Source organism: Paramisgurnus dabryanus, chromosome 18 (assembly GCF_030506205.2).
Source record: "Paramisgurnus dabryanus chromosome 18, PD_genome_1.1, whole genome shotgun sequence".
Classification (NCBI taxonomy): domain Eukaryota; kingdom Metazoa; phylum Chordata; class Actinopteri; order Cypriniformes; family Cobitidae; genus Paramisgurnus; species Paramisgurnus dabryanus.
The window spans coordinates 22,400,379-22,421,243 of NC_133354.1; the positions used below are offsets into that span (position 1 = coordinate 22,400,379).

A 20,865-nucleotide genomic window follows, 5' to 3' on the forward strand; every position below is an offset into this window, starting at 1 on the left:
AAAAAGTTCAAGAAAAAAAATTGTTGAAAAAAAACAAATCATAAATTAAGATGCTTTTCCTTGATGAGCAAAACGACCCAAGAATCCTAGTTTTTAGGTCAAAAATATTAAATTTAAGTGATTTTGTGCATAAAACAAGCAAAAAAAATCTTGAAAATTTTTCTTAAACACTAAATTCAAGAAAAATTCAAGAAAAATTTGCTTAATCCATTGGCAGATTTTTATGCTTGTTTTATGCACAAACTCACTTAAATTTGATATTTTTGGTCTAAAAACTGCTCATCAAGAAAAAGCATCTTAATTTAAGAACATTTAGATATTTTTACTGAAAACAAGACAAAAATATTAAGAATTTTTTTCTTGAAAATCATTTTTTGAAGTGTAGTAATACGTATTTGTACAATTCAGATTTCAGAAAGGTTATATCTACAATGCATAAAACAAAGGTTTAATATCTGTTTGGTTTACAATAGCCCTGCGGTGACGTCAACCAAAAAGTTGTTTTAGAGGTGGTGTGAGTTATTACATCTTAAAATTCAGAAGACAAACAGTTATGATGATTCACACACTGATAAATGATTCATGAAAAGAACAGAAACGTACCAAGAAAGTAAACAGAGTCGATTTAGATTTCATGCGTTGTGAGCTCTCGTTCTCTCTGACACACATCAAACATCCATACATACGCTTATCAAGCTCTGTTATGATACATACATGAACAAGCTCAGTGTAAGAACCCCTCTACCACTAACATACAACACACTGGACAAATTATTCAACACAAAACACAAACATACACACTTCATTGTGAGACAGGCTTTCAAACAGACAGGTACATGACAGTTCGAACCCTGCACAAGGGTGCTAGCGGAGCAAAATAAGCCAGAAAAGCAAAATGCTAATTCTTCTGCTGTATATCATTGGATCGTGTCCAAGTACATCAAGCAGCAAGTGTTTTCAGCATCCTATTAATACTGCAGTGCTAACAAACACGAATCACCAATAAACCGATGTGGTCACGAAAAGAAATAGAAAGAAAGGCATTGTGAGTGGCATGGTTCATCTTAAATAATTATCAGATAAGATATCTGTGTGTAAACAGCGAATATAAAATAATCTGGCGTACAGGTCTGAGAAAGAATAAAAATATAATCAACACAGGGTTATTTTAATCAAGACACAATTATCTTGAATTAATGTACTGCTGAAATGTTTTGACTTGTTCGTAATAGTGTTACATTAAAGTTTCAGATAAGAGGGACGTGGAGGTTGAAAGTCACATTAACCATCACATCCCAACAGTATCGCTTTGTTTTTCAATTCTATTGTTATTTGCTATTATTTCTGTACTGCATGCACTGTCAATAATGCTTTTATTGTGTTAAAGTTCACTAGCATTAAATAAGCTACAGCACTGGCAAGGTTTAGGAAAGACTGCTTTCGCTACAACATAGTTTAAGAATTATTGGTTAATATTATTACATGGCACTCTAAAATGCTTGATTCTGATTGGCCAGTCGCGACATTCCAAGATTTGTTATTCCGAGACAACAACTGCCTAAAACTTAAAACACACGGTAACCTGGATGCTGTAAATCATATGACAGGTAAAGTTTAATATTACACAAAAATAAATTAAGAATTTGGTTCCGAAACGCGATAAACGCCATTTTTAAAAAATGAGTTCAGGTCAGTTTAAAAAAGTAAATTCTTAATTTTACACAAAATCTGATATCCGCCATGTTATTCTGTCATCTTTTCTCCCTTTTTCCCAAACCGTGACAAACACCAGTCCTCCTTCTCTCCAGAATAAAAAAATCTGCTGAACCAATCGCTGTGCACCTTTCCACGCACTGTAAACAATAATGGCAGCGCGTTGAATCCAAATTTTCCTCATCTACTTTGTACATTGTGATCAACAAACAAAAACAAAATAGTAATTTTGATGGCATTGTTAAACCTGTGGTGGTTTTCTGTGACTGGAAAGAAACGTAAGCCATCGAGACACTCGGGCGAAGGAAAAATGCCGGCTGTTGCTTGTTCTCCTGACAGCATCAAGCTTCTGTCATACACATTGACCCCAGGGGATCTTATGAAAAACTTTACATTATTTTACTCAAAGTAAACGAGAATCGAGTAGGACCAAAACATTTTACAGCTGATCGCTGTCACAAAAGTTCAGCGATGAGTCCCAAGGATAACAGCAGCAATGACAGTGTTCTTAAAGGAGTAGTCTATCCATTTTCTATATTAAACTATGTTATTACCTTAACTAAGAAGAGTTGATACATACCTCTATCATCTTAGTGCGTGCACGTAAGCGCTGGGGCGCGCTGCTACACTTCGATAGCATTCTTTCTTAGCCCCATTCATTCAATGGTACCAAACAGAGATAAAGTTAGAAGTGACCAAACACATCAACGTTTTTCCTATTTAAGACGAGTAGTTATACGAGCAAGTTTGGTGGTACAAAATAAAACGTAGCGCTTTTCAAAGCGGATTTAAAAGAGGAACTATATTTTATGGCGGAATAGCACTTTTGGGAGTACTTCGACTCGGCAGAGTAACACCCTACCTCTCCCATTATGAGAGGGAGAAGGGGAGCGGATTTTTGAGGCGAGTCGAAGTACTCCCAAAAGTAGTTTTTATCACGCTGATGTAAATTCAAATGTTTGTTTTTAAAATAAGTTTGTTTTTAGTTATTTATTTAATTATATAAAACAGTGGTGATTGACAGCTGTGATATCGTGTGATATGCGCATTCTGCGATAGCGAGGGCGGGGTCTTGATTTCGCGGCTTTACTTCCTGCTCACTACTGCGCAGGACTGGTCCCTGAAATCGCTACTGCGCAGACTCAATACCCAAGATGTCAGCGCCGTATCGGGACACTGGCGGCTTCACCAATTTTCAACAATGGAAGAGAGCGAACAGGCGTCGTCCATCTTTTTTTTACAGTCTATGGTTTGACCACTTTGTTTTTGTTGCAGTTTGCGAAGCCTAGGCTGTCTACATAGACCACGTTTTTTTACAGTGTGTTCAGAGAAAAGGCGGCTAGCAGATAGTGAGGAGATGTTTACTGTACTGTATGAAACAAAAAATGTTTTATGGTCTAAAATGCGTGAGCACCTTTAAAACCGAAAGTAAATGTATTTTCACTTTGCGAAAGGTCTGCATTCGTTACACATGAGCAAATCAAATATTTCTTACAAATATAATACTTACCTTACTTATGAGGTAAACAGCCATGTATTAAGTGAGATAATTTACAGGCAGCTGATTGTTATCGCGAAATAAGTCCCTTCAGTGTGATACATTATAATTTTATTTTGGAGACATTTTTATGATAGGTTAGGACAGTGGTTTTCAAACTGGGGGCCGCGAGATGGTACCAGGGGGGCCCCAGTTTTAATGACATTTTATGAAATACCTTAATTTATCATGAATTCTGGGTAATTAAACCTAAAAAAATAGGCTACTAACCAAAAGCACTACTTTTTTGTATAATTTAATGTTTTTTTTATTAAAATGTTGAGTTTTAGAAAAGTTTTTTGTCACAAATTTTCTTTGGGGGGCCGCGAAGGAATGCACCGTACACAAGGGGGGCCACACGCTGAAAAAGTTTGGGAACCACTGGGATAGGATATCGATTCAATATGCCATACTGTTTTTGTACTTTGCGTCATTTGTTCAGCCTGATTAAACATTATATTTAAATGTAAAAAAATGTATTTGTTTAATTTATATTTTTACATTTTGTATGTTATACACTCGAGGAAAGGTCAGCGTTTTGTCTACTAAGCACTTTGTATGATTTGTCATACAGAATAAACTAACTCCAACCCTCATTTTCTTAACTTCAAATTATTCCAGCTGCTCCGGGTAAAGTTTATAAACATAAAACTAAAAAAAGAGATTTCAAGACCTTATAAGTATCTACATTTCACAACTGCAATGGAAACCACATACTTCAATAAAAGGCATATTCACAGCAAGCCATGTGATCAATGGTAAACTTCGAACGACCCCATCAGCATCCAGTTTTGTCCACGCGTCCCTGCCCTGGCCTTTCCCACGTCCTGCCCCCAGAGTTCCCCGTCTGACTTGCTAGTTGTTGACAAGCTTGTCATCGTGCGTGTCAAATGAGAATCACTCTGGATCGTCAGATTACTAATCCAATTAAAAACTCTGAACACTGGAGCGTGGTGGAAAAGAGAAGCAATTAACATGAATCACTTTAGCTGCTGTAGTGTCTGTAAGTGGAAAGCAGTCAATAGAGTTAACTGTATTGTAAAAAAATACAACAGTGGACAGTTTGCCAGATCGGTAGTTACAGTAGGACTGAGATTTCACTCTGGTGCTGATTAAATGAATGGAGTCTTTGATTCAGAGACAGGTCAGCAAAACATAACCCTTTCACACGGCGTGTTAATCCCAGAAACTTGCCAGAAAATTGCCGGAGTGCCTTCTGTCGGACACAAACACATCCTAGAATCGATCCCGGGATAGGGACATACAGTAGTAACATTGCCGGGATAACTTATGTAATGCGCCCTGTATGAACAAATGTAAAATGTATACAATCGGGAATGAAGCATAGATCAGGAAGTTCCTGAAGCTGAGATCGTTCGCCAAGAAATGCCCTCGTTTATGATCAAATTAGGAAAAATCCATGAGTGAAGTTTCTCGAGACTTAAAATACTTCTGATAAAATTCCACCAAGTGCACAATTACATCACACCGTGATGTCACGTGTCTTCATTGGATCTTTATGGGAAGTGTTGTTTGCTGGGGATCAAATCATTTACCTTTGTCTTGCAAACACAATGCTCTATTAATTGAGCTGCAGGCTCAATTATAAATAAACCATGGCTATTGGCCAATCAACATCAAGAACCGGAACTATCTATTTTACAACACTATTGTGCTCTGTGTGTGTGTGTTACAGGCCATGGTTTGTTTACTTAAAGTGTTCGTGTTTCGTATTTACACCATTCTGACAAAAGCAGTGTTGAAAAACAATCAATTACCTCAGCGTTCTGATAACACGTCTCCGTTTCCTTTGAGGAAAGCAAATTGGAAAACAACACGGCGTGCCGGCGAACGATTCTGCGGGGTCAACGTAGTGCAGGAAGACAAATCAGCAAAATGTCAAAAGTTCCTGCCTTTGAAATCGCACACCACCAGCTACCGTCAAAGAAACTTAAGCAGACGCTTCCGCCACAATTTTTAAAACAGTGCGTTCTCTTTTTCTGCTCTACGTCTACATGCGTGCTTTTGGTGGAGAACCAGAGTTTTTTTCTCTCATCTGGAGCATCTGACTCGCTTAACTCTTTTTGCGCATTCCTGTGCGAGGCGTGCCCGAGAGAAGTCTTTATAAGTCTGCAGTCATGCGATTGTGCGCGAACAGGCACTTGACTCCCGCGGGACCCTTAAAGCTATTTTCTTATTTAGCTCCACTTTGACTGGGTATTGTTAGAGACAGAGCGTTTCTTTCCCCGCTCGTGACAGGTGCTTCCCTTATATAAAACCCATCCTCTCATTTTCAAGAGGAACATTGAAAGGTACGGCCGTCATTTGCTCGAAACAATGTTCCAAAAGAGTCCTGGGATTCTGATTGTATGGAAATAAGTCACTTGGTGTCACGGATATGGTTTTGGAATGGCGCTGCAACTTATGTGTTTGGTTAATAATTATTTGATTAATTGTCAATTATTTGTTTAGGACATATTTTTATATGACAAATATATAAATTAAGACTTTATACACCATTGTTTAGAAAGACTTTTCTAAGGCATCTTTATCATTTCCTCTGATGGCATTAAAATTTTTATCAATATTTAAGTTTCATAGGCAAAATATAATTGTGGCAACATCATTTCTTTCATTACAAAACTAATATTCAGAGTTCCACGGGTCCTAATAATCCTGGAAAGCTTGTGAATATGGGGGAAAAAATTCAAGACCCTGGGAAGTTTTTGAAAATATACATCCATAGATACAGGTCATTGAAAGTGCTTGAATCTATTTTCAATCTATTTTCATCTATTTTTAAATTCTAGACTTTTTAAACACATTTGCTAAACTGTTTTCTTTAAATGCTTATATCTTCTGCATGCAAATGTTGATTCATACCAAAATAGTTGTGTTTGACACATGAAAACGTCTCGGGTTACATATGAAACTGTTGTTCCCTGAGAAGGGAACGAGACGCTGCGTCTCCCTTTCCATACTTTGTGCGTCCCTGTAACGCCGTCTTTGCCAATATTTCAGATAGCGATATACTTCCTGGCTCCCGCATCACCCTGTCTTTGTCGTTAAGCCTCACCATTGCTTAAATTTGATATACACATTCAGACGCACTTACCCTTGGAGGCGTCCCCAAAGTGTCACCGCAGTGATGCAGCGCGAGTTCCCTCAAAAGGGAACTGTAACAATGTATCTTAAAAGGTAACACGATGTAACCTTGATCTCACTTGAAATGTGTCCCCACATTTAGTCCTTGAATTTGAGAGGTATTGGACGTGGAAATTCCTTGAAAGGTCCTTGAATTTGAAGTTAACTAAGGTGTGGGAACCTTGTAATATTTAATTTAGAAAAAATAATTGTTTGATTTGGATGGATAAGTTGATTTGAATAATAAAGCAAGCAGACAATAGGAGCCCAAAATAGATGGGAACTCAAGCTGTTTGATCATAATCTTATTGTGTACATTACACACTACTGTTAAAACGTTTAGGATCGCTTGACTAAAATGTTCCTCATGATTTAAAAAAATATTTTATTCTGAAGGTGTATGCTAAATTTTGATATTTTTTTTATGGAGAAAAATATAATTGTGCAAACATTAATTTCTCTTATAACAAATCTATTTTTTTTTAAATAATAAATTATAAGAATCCAGATGTGAACTCATTCAATGGTGTTTAGAAAGTATCTCAGGCTAAGAAATCAAGAAACAACTTAATAAAAATGTAAAACGGTAAAACTGTCACCAGGGGAGTACACATTAAAAGAGTCCTAATATTTTACATTTATGTACAGATATGCATACGTTTTGTACAAATACGTATACTATACCTTTGAGGTACTAATGTGCACTCTTTGTTACCACTTTGCACTTCTGAAGTACTAATATGAACTATTTAGGTGTATATGAAGTACTATAAATGTACTTTTTGAAAGAGTACCGCCCAAGTGACAGCTAGGAACCGTGAAATATCCTCAAATAAAACATAGTTTTGTGTTATTCCATAGTTTTGATAATGACAATCATTTGCAAAAAATTACTACAAACTGGTCCAATTTAAGGGAACAGTTGTATTTTCAGTGTAGAGTTCTTATGTAATAGGATCTATGAAAAATATTCAAGCCTAAACTCCACAATGCGCACTAATAACATGAATGTCCGACCTATATCTCCTTTAACCAGCTATACTGCAGGGCTACTGAAGCCTGCCTCTAAGTATATTAAGCGGCCACCCTTGAACTGCTCACCGCTTCAGTCAGTCTTACAGTAATGGAGCTTTTTACACTCTGAGAATTCTCCGGTATGGGAATATTTTTCATCTCCCTTTCCCACTCGCAGGCACGAAGCCCATGTGCGTTCCCTACAGCCACGACAGACAGTGAAGAGCTGTGTGTACACAATCGCACACACACTCTCCTCTCATTCACGCGTCCCATCGGGCTGAAAGAACAGATGGCAGTGAGAAGTCATTCACACGTTACTGCACGTTCCACATGCCGGAGAAGAAAACCCTGTCAGTGCGCTCGTCTCAACCAATCACTCTGCTCGAATCCCCGGCGACAGCACCGCTCTCTGCTGGGGCTGAAGAAAACTGGGTTACTAAGCACTTTTTGTCTTAAATGTGCCCCTGTCATCTTTTAAGTGGCCTTATTCAATATTCGTAAACCTGCGTCACCTGCTTTTTGTGTTTGGCGAGACAACCAGGATAAAAGAAGAGGCGGGGCCACACATAGGCTGTGAGTTAAGTGTCACTGACCACGCCCGGAGTGGGCGTTGCATAGGTGTCCAAGAGCTTGTTCGCCAAATCAAAGTTTGTTTCAATCTTCTCTTTTGGCCATAATAACATGCCGTCGATAAAGAAGGTAAAGGGCAAGAGTTGGACCGTGGCCGAAGGGTGTGCGAGGACACGAAGGGAAAACAAAATCAGATTTCCAAAATTATAATGGAAAACGGTTTTAAACAACAACAAAGACGGCAGCTGAGGCGAGAGAAAAATGTACAAGTCAGGGTGCCTTTGAAGATATTTAATTAAAATCTAATCCCGCATTCTTAAAGGCTCACATAAATTAAGCTGTCAGTCAGAAGATTTATGCATTCACATTTGCATATTGCATACAATTCATCAATTACTCATGTTTGAAAGGCTTGAGTATCCCAGGGAGAGGAGCTACCAGTGTGCCAGCAGAGAAAGAAAGAGAGTTAGACAGCAAGAGACGATGATGGGGCTCGCGGTACCCGCGGATGCCCAAGAGGAGTCAGTCTCCATATGTCCATGCATTCAACCAATGCTACTGAAATCTTATCATCTCACACGCGTATAAAGGCGCGCGCACACACTGCGCATAGAGCTGTCTGGTCTCAGACTGAAGCTCTGTTTTCACTACAACGCCACTGGATCTGTTTTTAGTCTGCACTTTGCTCTCTGTGTTGTACAATTAAGCTAATTAGTTTGACTGGAGCAGTCTAGAAATACATGTGGCAGACAGAAGCAGCGTGATTCACACTTTACTATACTCTATGGTGACTCAGATGCAAATGTTTTCCATGTGACGTGATTTCAAGTATCAATATTGTTTTCTGCTGAAGAGCAGTTGTGGAGTCACTGATGCAGTAAACTACTTTCAGATATGTATATATATTTATATATTTATATTTTAAATTTTACATTACAATCACACATTTTTTCCCTCTTATTCACATGCATTAGTAATACAAATGTACACATGTACACCAGTGACCAAAAGTAATGTCTGAAAGGGAACATTTATTTGTATATTATTTGCTTTTACAAACACTTTTAAAGTATTTACCGTACAAAATAATTTGGCAAAAAGGCAAAACAGCATATAAAGGAAATATTTTTTTTTGTTAAATATATAAAAAATGTAGTATAGAAAATCATAAAGCTTATAGGTAATAAAGCATACAGTGACTGCTCTTTTATTTATTACACTGTAAAAAAAAGATTTATTGGTTCAACTTAAATTAAGTTACATAGTTGCCTTAAAATTTAGATTTAGTTAACTTAATAATGTTGGTTAACTCAAAAAATTTGTGAAAAATGTGTCAATTAATATTTTTTAAGGCAAACAGGTAAATTACTTAAGTTCAACCAACTGTTTATTTTCTACAGTGTATCAATATTTCTTGATACTTTTCTGTTGTAATATTTTTGTTTTGGGCTATGTCTTTATAAACTTTGTACGTGTTGTGTCTAAGTTTTTTCCAATCTTCCTTATATTCTTCTCAAAGCTGAGCTTCAGTTTATACTCCAAACACACTAATTCAACACGCATACAAACTTTTTAGTTCATCTTGTAAATTGTTAAACAGTTGGACATCATTTTTTGCCACTATTGTACGTTCATGTATATAAAAAGTTATATTTCAGATTTTCATATATTTCATATTCCATAAAACAAGTATGCAGGCATACAATGATTGTCCCATTAACTTTAACATTTTTGACACAATTATAAAGTTTGTTTTTACAATATTTACACTTTTTTTTAACTGCATTTCTACAGATGATGGGAACTTTGATGGTGGATTATGGAGTTATACCATAACAATTGTGTAAAATAACAAGTTATTTTAAAATAAAAGTGCCACAAAAGGTTATTACACAGTGGTTCCCAAACTGGAGGGTGTGCAGGGAGGGCCCAGTTTTATGAAATCTAAAAAAATGTATTCATCATAAATTCTGTGCAATTAAACCTAAGAAAAATTAAGGCTACTAACGAACATCACTACATTGTACAATTTAATATTTAATATGTTTTGTTTAATTCAAATTCTAAGTTTGAGATTATTTTATGTAATTTAGGGGGGCGTGAAAGATGCACCCTACCATAGGGATGGGGGGATGAGAACCAATGCCATAGAAGAACCATTCAGTTAAAACCATTTCTTTCGTATGGTGTTATTGTTTAAAAAAGACTTTTTTTAAACAGTAAGGATTTTTATATGTTAAAGGAGCTATACAACCAAAAATGTTTTTTCTCATATAGCACCTTTATTTGTAGAAGTGCATGTTCAGTCATCAGTCTGTTTTATAAATCCATCCAATATTTCACAGATTAAAGGCAGATTCTTTCATTTGTAAAAGGCTTTGGTCGTAGCAGAGCTGTTTTTTTCACATGCTTGTCTCACACTGTGTTCCATTATCTTGATTGGGAATGTCAGATGAAGACCATTGTTAACCATAACTAGCGGTTTGGCTCTATGGTTGCGCAAAGCCAAGTGCAGGGCAGTGCAGTCGGGGTGACGCCAAGAAATAAGGACAACTGTCTCCAACCACCTACTGTCTGACTAGTTAAATTTTGAGGAGACTGGCGTGTTTAATAATGCATGGCTAAGTAAAAAACAAAAAAAAGGTTGGCGGGAATGTTGGTATTTTAATGATTTTTGCCAAACAACTCTTAAACAGTAATAAACACATGCTATGTTTGTAGAACCGTGGTGTATCTTTCATGTATATCAGTGAATAAATTACATGCCCTTGCCTTTAATTTTATTGCATGATTAAATCCATAACATCTGAATTGCTTTTGCTGAGGAGGCTGTGAGTGTGGTCATAACAGATGACCTCAGATCAGTTAATGACAGTAAACAAAGGTGCATTTTCCCAGAATGCCTCTGAAAAGGGCGACTCCTGGGACGCCACTGGAGAAAGGTCAAACACTCAAAGCACCAGAGTTTCATCTGTGTTGTGCGTTCGGTTTCGCACGCATGTACGTACACACACTGTCCGGAGAGCAGCACCAGACCTCCATCAACCGTCTCACAATGTCGCTTTTGTTCTGCGTTATTAACAGAGAATTCCTCTGCTACAGGTTTTTATTAAAAAACTAGGTGCGGTTGTGCGCAAGGAACCGTTTCAGAAAGGGTCAATGTACGGTTTATTCATCCCAACAGTGCAGAGGGAAAAACATACAACTTGCTAAAGATAAAACTTGCACTGTACCCACAAATAGGGTGCAAAGTATTACCTGAATATTTTTATTTTTAACCAATTAAGATATGTGCTTAACCTTGACTCAGTTGGTTATTACAATCTAGTTTGTAATCAAATGTAAGCTTGCAGTTGTGATGTACAGTACTGTGCAAAAGTCTTAGGCCACCATCACCAGCTTTGTTGTTTTAGCAGAGTTTTAATTTCCATCCATGTTTATTTTTCACACAAGATACAAAAAGAAAATACAGGAAATATGTACACAAAATTAAAAATTGGCACAAAACACATCTTGAGTTTTTTTGTCCTGAAGTCATTCGATTAAAATTAGAAATTAGGATTTAATTTCATTTAGGTTTAAGAGATCCTGCAGCTGCCTGCTATTGCTCAAGTTGAAGGGGAGTTTACCCTAAATACTTTACACTTAAGCTTAACCTTTTATTCAGTTTTTAATACTACATACACATTTCCTGTATTTTCTGGATGTATTCTAATGAAGAGACTGAGAAATAATTATATATGATCACTATACAATAGCAAAAACAACAAATCCAATGGTAGCATGGTGCCCTAATGCTGGATTCACACCAAACGTGATAGAGGCGACAAAAACGCGTTATTCGCGCGTAGTTGGACGCTTGAACATTTTGAGTTTACTCGCTTCATTCACGCGTAAAATTTTAGTCTTTCGAGACATTCACTTCACTACTAGAGCAAGCTCCTGATTTGTTAACGTGGTGCGATTTTCTGCCAAAATTCAGATTTTTCAACTCGCTCAATTCGCGTCATTTGCGCAAACTTGACGCACGAATGAGCCGATTCACATCTGCCGCACTACACGCCTTATTCATGCCGTGAGACCTCCAGATACACATAAACGCGCCTTTACATTGACTTAACATTGAAATCATTCGCGGCAGATGTTGTATTCGCGTTTTGTATGAACGCAGCATAAAGGGGATCGCACACCGGCTGCGCAGCTCAGCGGCGCGTCGCGCCTAGCAGAACTCGGAGGTATTGTAAACGGGAAGTGCACATTAAATAGCGCGAGCTTCGTCAGATAGCGTCTACTTCAAAAATGCAAAATATATGTTAGCAGCCAATGTTAATCCTTAATGATTTGGGACAAATATGATGTTATTTAATGTTAAACAATGTGAGTGGTGCTGTGTGGCGCGACAGGGATTTGAACAACTTCCTGAGTCACAGCTGGGCGGCGCGGACAGGCGCCACCTGGCGGCGCCGGTGTACGTATACTCATAGAAAGCAATGTGTTCGATTTTTTAGAACGGCGCGGCGCTGAGCTGCGCGGCCGGTGTGCGATCCCCTTAAGACTTTTGCACAGTACTGTATGCGAAACTTATGAAATGTGTAACCAAGCTAAATATGATTTTTTGTTTTGTTTTATTAAAATGCATTGAATATCAATTCAATAGATTAAAGGTATAGCGGAAGATTTTCTTTTTCCGGGTGGATCATCAAGACAAGTGTTTATCCCAGTTGTCAATCATTCTGATGATATGTTGACATAGGGCCGTCGTACGTGCTCGTCCATTGGTTTCGCTTTCTGCGCATGCGCACTTTCAGGTGTTTATGTGTGGTGGGCTACGGTTTCAGCCATTCATTGAAGCTCGCGTTCTCACCATTTTTTTTTTTTAGTGGAGGGGCGGTTCTTTTAAAAAAATTCGGGAAAATCTTCCGCTATACCTTTAAGTCAAAACTATGATATTATTGTATGACCTCAATAGCTGAATACAGTTACGAAGGTAAAAACCTGTAAAGAGGGACCGGCCAGAACTAATAGGGCTTTATAGATATTTAACGTTCATTTGAACATTAGATCATTTATCCAACAACAAAAAGCACACAAAATATACGAAACACCACACTGAACCGTATTCATTGAATGTGCCATCCGCACTTCTGGATTTCTTTAAGTGCTGCCTCCGTCTGACACCGTGTAGCTTTTAGCTTAAGTAACCGCCGGTCATAATTTTTCCCTCCTTCTCTCAGCAGTGCCACTACAGAGCTACTGATGGTATTGAATAAATGTCAGATGTCTTCCACCCTGCTGTCTGCTCTGAGAGAGAGAAAGAGAGAGAGAGAGAGAGAGAGAGAGAGAGAGAGAGAGAGAGAGAGGTGTTGCCTTATTCATGGTGGGCGGGCGAGTGGGGGAGGGAGAGTTTGTTTGTGAGCCATTATCTTCAGCCATCAATCAAATCCGAGGAGCGCATGACACAAGCACATCATTCGATTACATGCAGCCTGTGTGTATGAATATCCATATCAGTATAGACGTCCGACATGATCTTTATTTCTAAATGACACTCACACTTGCTGCTAAATGTCCTGCGCCCGCATTTCATTTTGAGAAGTTCTACGCGTTCCCCTGTGTGTACTATTAATAAACATTTCGGCTAATTTCATAATGCTTTCAATTATTTATATCCATAATAGCACTCTCAGATCTGTTTCAATACGTTTATTTTAAACCATTACACAAATATTCCTTCACATTCACCAGAGAAAATACTCAACAACATTTATGCATTTGACAGATGCTTTTATCCAAAGTGACTTATGTGCATACAAGGAATACACTTTATCAGTGTTTGTATTGCCGGGGAATCGAATCAATTATCTTTTATGCAGCTAAAGGAACACATGGCACAATTTCTAAGTGTATAAGTTCATCATTTAAACAGAATTTTATTATTATATTTGAAAATGAAAAAAGTAACCTAGTGATGTCAAACGATTCGTATGTATGAACTGATTCAATGAAATTATTCTATTGCCTATAAGCTAAAGTATTCAAGAAACTGTTTCTTATTCCACATAAAATTATAGTTATAAATAAACAACAAAAACAAAATTAAATAAAACTGACGGTTTTCCCTAAAGAAACTTTCATTTACAAGTTCCTTAACGCTTGAGTAAATATGATTCATAATTACATTTTTAAATGGGTCCCTGTATAGTTTAGAAATCAAGTTAATTACAGTAGATTAGTACATTTAAGTGCGTGTGTGTGCGTGTTTGTGTGTGTGTTAAGGTCAGTAAAAAAAGTCATAGCACTATATCAAAAGGACTTCATGATTCTCTACATGGACACCCATCTTTTAACCTATGCTTCATCCTTATTGTTATTCCACAAACATACCATAGACTTTCATTATAAATACTGATTAACCCAAAGTCTTAAAGAAACTTAAGCATTATTAAAATGCATAAATATATTTACAGCCACACTGATATTTGGACTTATTTCACTCATGGGTACACATTTGTCAGCAAGTATATCAAAGTAACACACACTGCGTAGTGTACATTTAAAACACACACATACTTTCATGTCATATTAAAAGCCTCCATCAGTACTTCTGTTCCACCTGAAATCACCATTTAATCCTTCCTCTTTAAAAGGTGGCCGCTTCCTTTATCAAGCCTCCATTTCTGTGAGTCTGTATTGACTTTGCACTCAACATGTGATGAGTCAGTGATTTACCACATGGGGGAATGGACAGAGAGAGAGAGAGAGACCTGACAGCCCATTGAGATACGACTCAATGTGCGGCTCTTAAAAATAGCAGCTTTCTGATAAACTGTGCACTGTCCCCTTAGCCCACGTGAGCTCGACCGCTCTTAAGTTAAGACGTGATGGATTCAAAGCATCTCTGCAATGAGACCAACTCTGACAGCCTGTTAACAACAGTGAGAGGACACACATGTGAAGACCTATAGAGTGAGAGAAAACAGACTTGAGCCATTTCTTATCTCTGTATACTGACACACACTTACAGTATTCCCGGATCTGTTCATACCGTGATGCTTTACACAAACACACACATACACCATTCTTAATGTTTCATCTCATTTTGTTTAATCAATTCTACCCACATCAACGGTTTGATTTATGATTTATTTATCAAATTACCACCTTGGGTGTGCATTATTTTTTAATTATACCAAGGGATTTGTTGAATGCTGTATTCTGATTGGCTGAGAAATGTTCCGTGGGTATGCATTAATTTCTGATAACTGCACACCTAACTTGTCACATGTCTTAAAAATAGGCACCAGGGCAATGTTTGTGGTAACCGTGGTATAAGAGGAATAATTGACTCTGGTCCTTTGAATTATTTGAAAATAATGCACACCCGCATTGCACCTTGGGTGTGCATTATTTTCTTATAATTCAATGGCCCGTCGTCAATTATTCCTTACTAATTCAATGGCCCGTCAATTATTCCTTACATATCCAACGCTATCCCACGGCAATATATACGTATTTTATAAGGTTGCTAATTTGTATTAATTGGTACGACCACATTTGTACACTTTTGTACAATTTGCCTTGACCCCTGTGACACTATAGTTTTTTTATAATAATCATCCATTCGTATTAATACATACGAATTATGTAATAACAACTCGTAAAAAATGTATGAATTCTTGTGACTGATATATCTATTATATATGGTTATGGAAAAGTACATTCAGTACTGATCAAAAGTCTTATGTTCGTAAACACCAAACGCTCGGCATCGCGTTACTCGCTCTAGATTACTTGCGGGATTTAACTTTGTGTCATGCGAATTTTTCGCTCAAGTTGAATATTTTCAACTTGGGCGAAGACGTGTTTGAGGCGAATGGCGCGTGTTTTCGCGGCAAACGCGCCACGCATATCCTGTCATTCGCATCGCCCCACGCGAGGACGCGTCTGATCACGTCTTTGCATTGACTTTGTATGTAAGCGCAAATCGTTGAACTCGCGTCTGGTGTGAACCCACAGTTAGGCCACCAATGGTTTAATAACCATATATAATTATTACTCAGTCTATTTATTATAATGCAACACGAAGAATCAAGGAATTTGTTTGTATCATTAAAAAGCAGACATAGAATGATAAACAAAAGTGTGAAGTATTTAGTGGGACCTCCTCTTACACTTGAGCAATAGCAGGAACCTGCAGGACCTTTTAAGCCTAAATGAAATTCTAATTCTAATCTTTAAATAGTTTCATAACTGAAAATTATGTTTTTATTTACATTTTATGTACATATTTCCTGTATTTTCTGTTTGTATTTTTAAAAGGGAGCAAAAAATAAATATGTACAGTATTGGCATTAAAACTTTGTTAAAACAACAAAGCTGATGATGGCGTAAAGACTTTTGCACAATACTGTACTTTTAAGAGTTTATTAAGTAAACAGTGTTGGTCGTATGTTGTTTTTGGATAAAAGTGCCTGCTAAATGTAAATATTAGGGCCGGGACTCGATTAAAAAAATTAATCTAATTAATTAGAGGCTTTGTAATTAATTAATCTAAATTAATCGCATTTTAATCACATATAAATATTTGACCTGAGAACATTAAGAAGTAATTTTTTTACATGGATTTTTAGTATACACTCTTAGAAATGATGTGTTAATTTTATACACATCATTGTGCGGTAAGCTTTTAACACATTATGTGTAATTTTAAGACATTATGTGTCATTTTGTGTTGATTTTGTGTTCAAGTATAAAACATGTTGTGTTAAAAGTAACACAAAATGTGTTGTTTCAATAATAACACAGAGATGGGTGGATTCCAGGATGACGCAGTTTGTTGTCCCAGAATCAACACTAATGTGTTGTTTTGACTGTCTGTGTTCCGGTACCTATTTGCGCGGATCCCCCACCTCACGTATAAAAACAACAAAACATAATATACTATATAGCCTATATTAAAATTAAAATATAAAAAATATATTATGCACATTTTTAAGTTGCACATCGTTTATAGTTTTCTTAAGTGGGATTCAGATGTGAAAAGCGCTGCGTAATGTACGCGCTTTTAGTCTTACCATTGAAACTTAACAAAATTAAAAAATAAGAGGTGATATATAGCTTTAGCCTACATAAATGCTTGTTTCTTTAATGTTGCAAGATCCTCTTCAGGTTTTCTTGCTGTTATGTTTATAATAGTTCATTGTTCAGAGTTCATATTGATGATCTTATAGTCCATTTAAAAATGTTCTTACAAACTGACTCTATTCGTCAGAAAAACACCATTTAACTTTTTTCCTTTACCTGCCGTCGCTATTCTCTGTGCGTGTCCTCCGTCAAAGTAGCCTATTAAAATTAATATGAAGTTGATTTTTGAAAGTCTTAAGCACACCGCAAATCAAACGTGCTGCTATATGCTCTAAATGCGCGTGTAAATGTAATTTCTGGGGACTGCCAAGCTGATTTTTAAGTGATATAGGCTACTCATTGCATGTTTTGGCATTCGGTAGCATATGCATCAATGAGATGCACGGTGTTGCTTTTAATGTTCTTTTTAATTTATATTCACAAAACCTAACAACAAAACATTGTTTATAATTAGTAGACAAATTATTTGAAACGAAATTCATTTTAAAGTAGCAAACAAAACTTAAATTAAACTCGCAATAAGCTAATTAAATTGAAACAAAACAACATTACAACAATATTTAAACCCAGCAATACTCAAACATTAACATATAACAGACATTAGGATACATGTTAAAATAATCTGTAGTTTGTTGGTAGATGTTTATTGGGCAAAACCTCCGTTGCAAACCTCCATTTACCAGAATAAATAATTTTTACTTTGAAACTGATGCGTTGTCCCGTTAAAATCAGCTGTTCGTTTAGGTTCCGTCTACTTTTATTTAAACTGCAGCACAACTCCGGAGTTCTCGAACTAAAACAGGGTCTGCAGCATTTACGAATGACTCCGTTAATAAGTGCGATTAAAATGCGTTAAAATGTTTAACGCGTTATTTTTTGTGTAATTAATTAATCTTAATTAACGCGTTAAAGTCCCGGCCCTAGTAAATATGCATCTTGCATAAATGTATCATTTAAAATTCATTCACAAAATAAAAGTGTTTCTGTATAGCTCAGTGGTAGAGCACTGCATTAGCAGCGCAAAAGGTAATGGGCTCGAATCCAGCGAACACACTTACTGAAAACAAATGTACACCTTGTTGATTTGGATAAAAGCGTTTGCCAAACGCATAAATAACGTTAACAGTCGAAGCAAACAGTTTAGATAGCAAAATGCGTTGAACCTTAACAAACAAACAAACAAACATGTGCCATCACCACAACGCACACACTCATTCCCCTATCCACTCGAATCTTCAGATGCCACTCAATTAAATTAGATCTGCTTCCTGTAATTCTGCCACACTCGGCGCCAAAGCTGACAGCAATTGGCTTTTTCCTCTCCGACGTGGCGGCTCGTCCCCTCTGCCGTGAGTCTTTGTGGACCCCGGCGGGCGAGATGATTTGGGGGTGTGTTGCTTTCCGACAATGGTGAGGGTTGCCACTTAGCTGCGCGTGGATTAAATTCTCTGACATTATCAACCCGCCCGCTGAATCCGCGTAGGGGGCGGGCGGAACAGGAGTCGGCAAGAAGCGCAACAAACCTTGTGTCCCTGATGCTCTGCATCTCAACATGGATTACTGTCACTCAGCACAGAGAGCGGGCGAGAGAAAGAGAGAGAGAGGAGGCGAGGGAGGTTTACTCTCATTTATTTAATAACCTGCACCCTAATCTGTTGCAAAACAGCGGAGAGGGGGAAATGTCATGGGAAGATGTAAACATTAGGAGGCCTGTGGCTCTTGTACCTACAAACAGAGTATTTTCCAAATTTAACAAGTCATTTTATTCATCTACATGAGGTCTGGGGATAAAAGCTGATGGGCTTCTTTCTCCACCTGTTGGTTTTGGCTTTTATTGTGACCTCTGTACTTTTTTCTGAACGCACGATTAGAGCAGATTAAAATACCTCTGATGTTCCCATGAGAAACTGCAGCAGGCACCATATTTTTCTTTTTTTGAAAACAGCCCTATGAAGTGACAAACAAGGCAACAGAAACCCACATACAGCCTACAAAGTTGCTTTCTATTCCATTCGGTCAATTACAAATAATGATTTTAGCAGATTATCAACGCATTACAAGGTGCAGTATTCAACGCGCTGAAAGCTTCAGGGTGCAGGGGTGGGTCAAAAATCGGGATTAGGGACTGTTTACAAGGCTGGGGTGAAAGGTCAAAGGTCAGGAACGTAAGACACACAAGCCCAATTGACATAGTAACCTTATTGAGGTTTTCCAGAGGCAGCTGCCAGGCATTCAATATGGCATGGCGCGTTGTTTATACCGAAAGGCTGCGGCGAATTGATAAATTGCAAAATTAATCCCTTCTCACACGTTTGGAATTGCAAAGCTTTTTGCTCATTCTGTGGGGTCACCCTGACCCTGCATTTGTTTTAGGCAGATTGTTGCAGCTTGAGTTGATTAAATGCATTTGATCCTTTTAGCAGCATACGCTTCTATTCATACTGTACCGAGGACATGAAGGCGAAGCATTAAATGATCTGTTGTGTGTCCAGTCACATACAGACTTGGACCAAAGACAAGTTTATTAATAGAAACAACCAAAATTAACAAACTGTGGAATGCACGTACCAAAAACTATACAAGATGCTGAAGTTAATAAACAGTATTAAAAAGAGAAACTGGCCTCTAATTTCAACTAAACAAATTAGTTGAATTTAAATATTCAAAAGGTCATAATTTCTATTAGACTTAGAACAAAAGAAAACAAAGATCAATTATTAGATGCCTGTAAAATGATAGCAGACGGTTTGCACTGTGCTATTGCAGGCACGTTTAATTTAGATATGACAAGCGACTAATCCTTGCGCTCTAACAGGTCACCATGGCGATGGCCACCTGATCAATTTCCTGTGCCCACCTACGTATGCCGAACAGCCATAAACGTTCATTAGCTTGGCTCTGCGATTACTACCACGTTTGGAGAGCAGATCTCACAGTGTTGCCAGCAAACACGTTCAAATTTTACATTGACATATTACACCTAACTTGTTGTAAGTGGGAAAGTCCGGCAGAACAACCCACCAAGTAGTCAATTTTGAAAGTCTGATGATTGTACATCCCCTGTAGACGCCCACAGGCAATCGCTCACTTTAACTCCAGCCAGAGACAGAAAAAAATCTCCTTTCTGTTTCCAGCCGCTGCCTGAATTACGAGCGCTTCACTTCGCTCTCATGAGCAACACCTACCAGATCCGCTCTAATTTGATGTAGGCCGAAGCAGACGTGAAAAATCAATAGCAGGCTATGTGAGTGGATTTGGTCCTATCAAAAGATGCCACGGATGCCCGAAACATTCCTCTTTTGAAGGCCCTTCCAATTAAACTAATGGTTTCTCTTGTTGAATGAGCATTTGTTCGGACCGGCGTTCGGAGCCAAAACGAAGCAATGAAGAAGATATCGCTGTTTAATGAGGAAGTAAATGGGGTTTGTCAACACTGCAGAACTCTCTATTACCAGAGTCTATTACTTAATACAGGCACCTTGTGATTAAAGAACAGCAGATTAAATTGAAATGCGTGAGTTTAACGTGCAGCCGCCCACAGCGCGTTATTGCATCATGGCATAGTAACACTTTCTGTGCCACACACACACACACTCTTTAGTATCTAGTATCCTTTAGCGTGTCCCCTGTCAGCAGGGTAACCGCTGACCCTGCGTTTGGCCTGCCTGTCAACTTCCTGCTAAGGTTAAACACACCAGGCAAGCATCCTCTCCAACACTGTATTAACAAACCAGCACCAG

General features: G+C 37.7%; 1 protein-coding gene across 3 annotated transcripts in view; it reads right to left on the reverse strand.

Annotated features, from left to right (window-relative positions):
• The window catches only part of dacha (dachshund a), a 177,614-nt gene that overhangs the window by 99,912 nt on the left and 56,837 nt on the right, over positions 1 to 20,865 (reverse strand). The window lies entirely within an intron of this gene.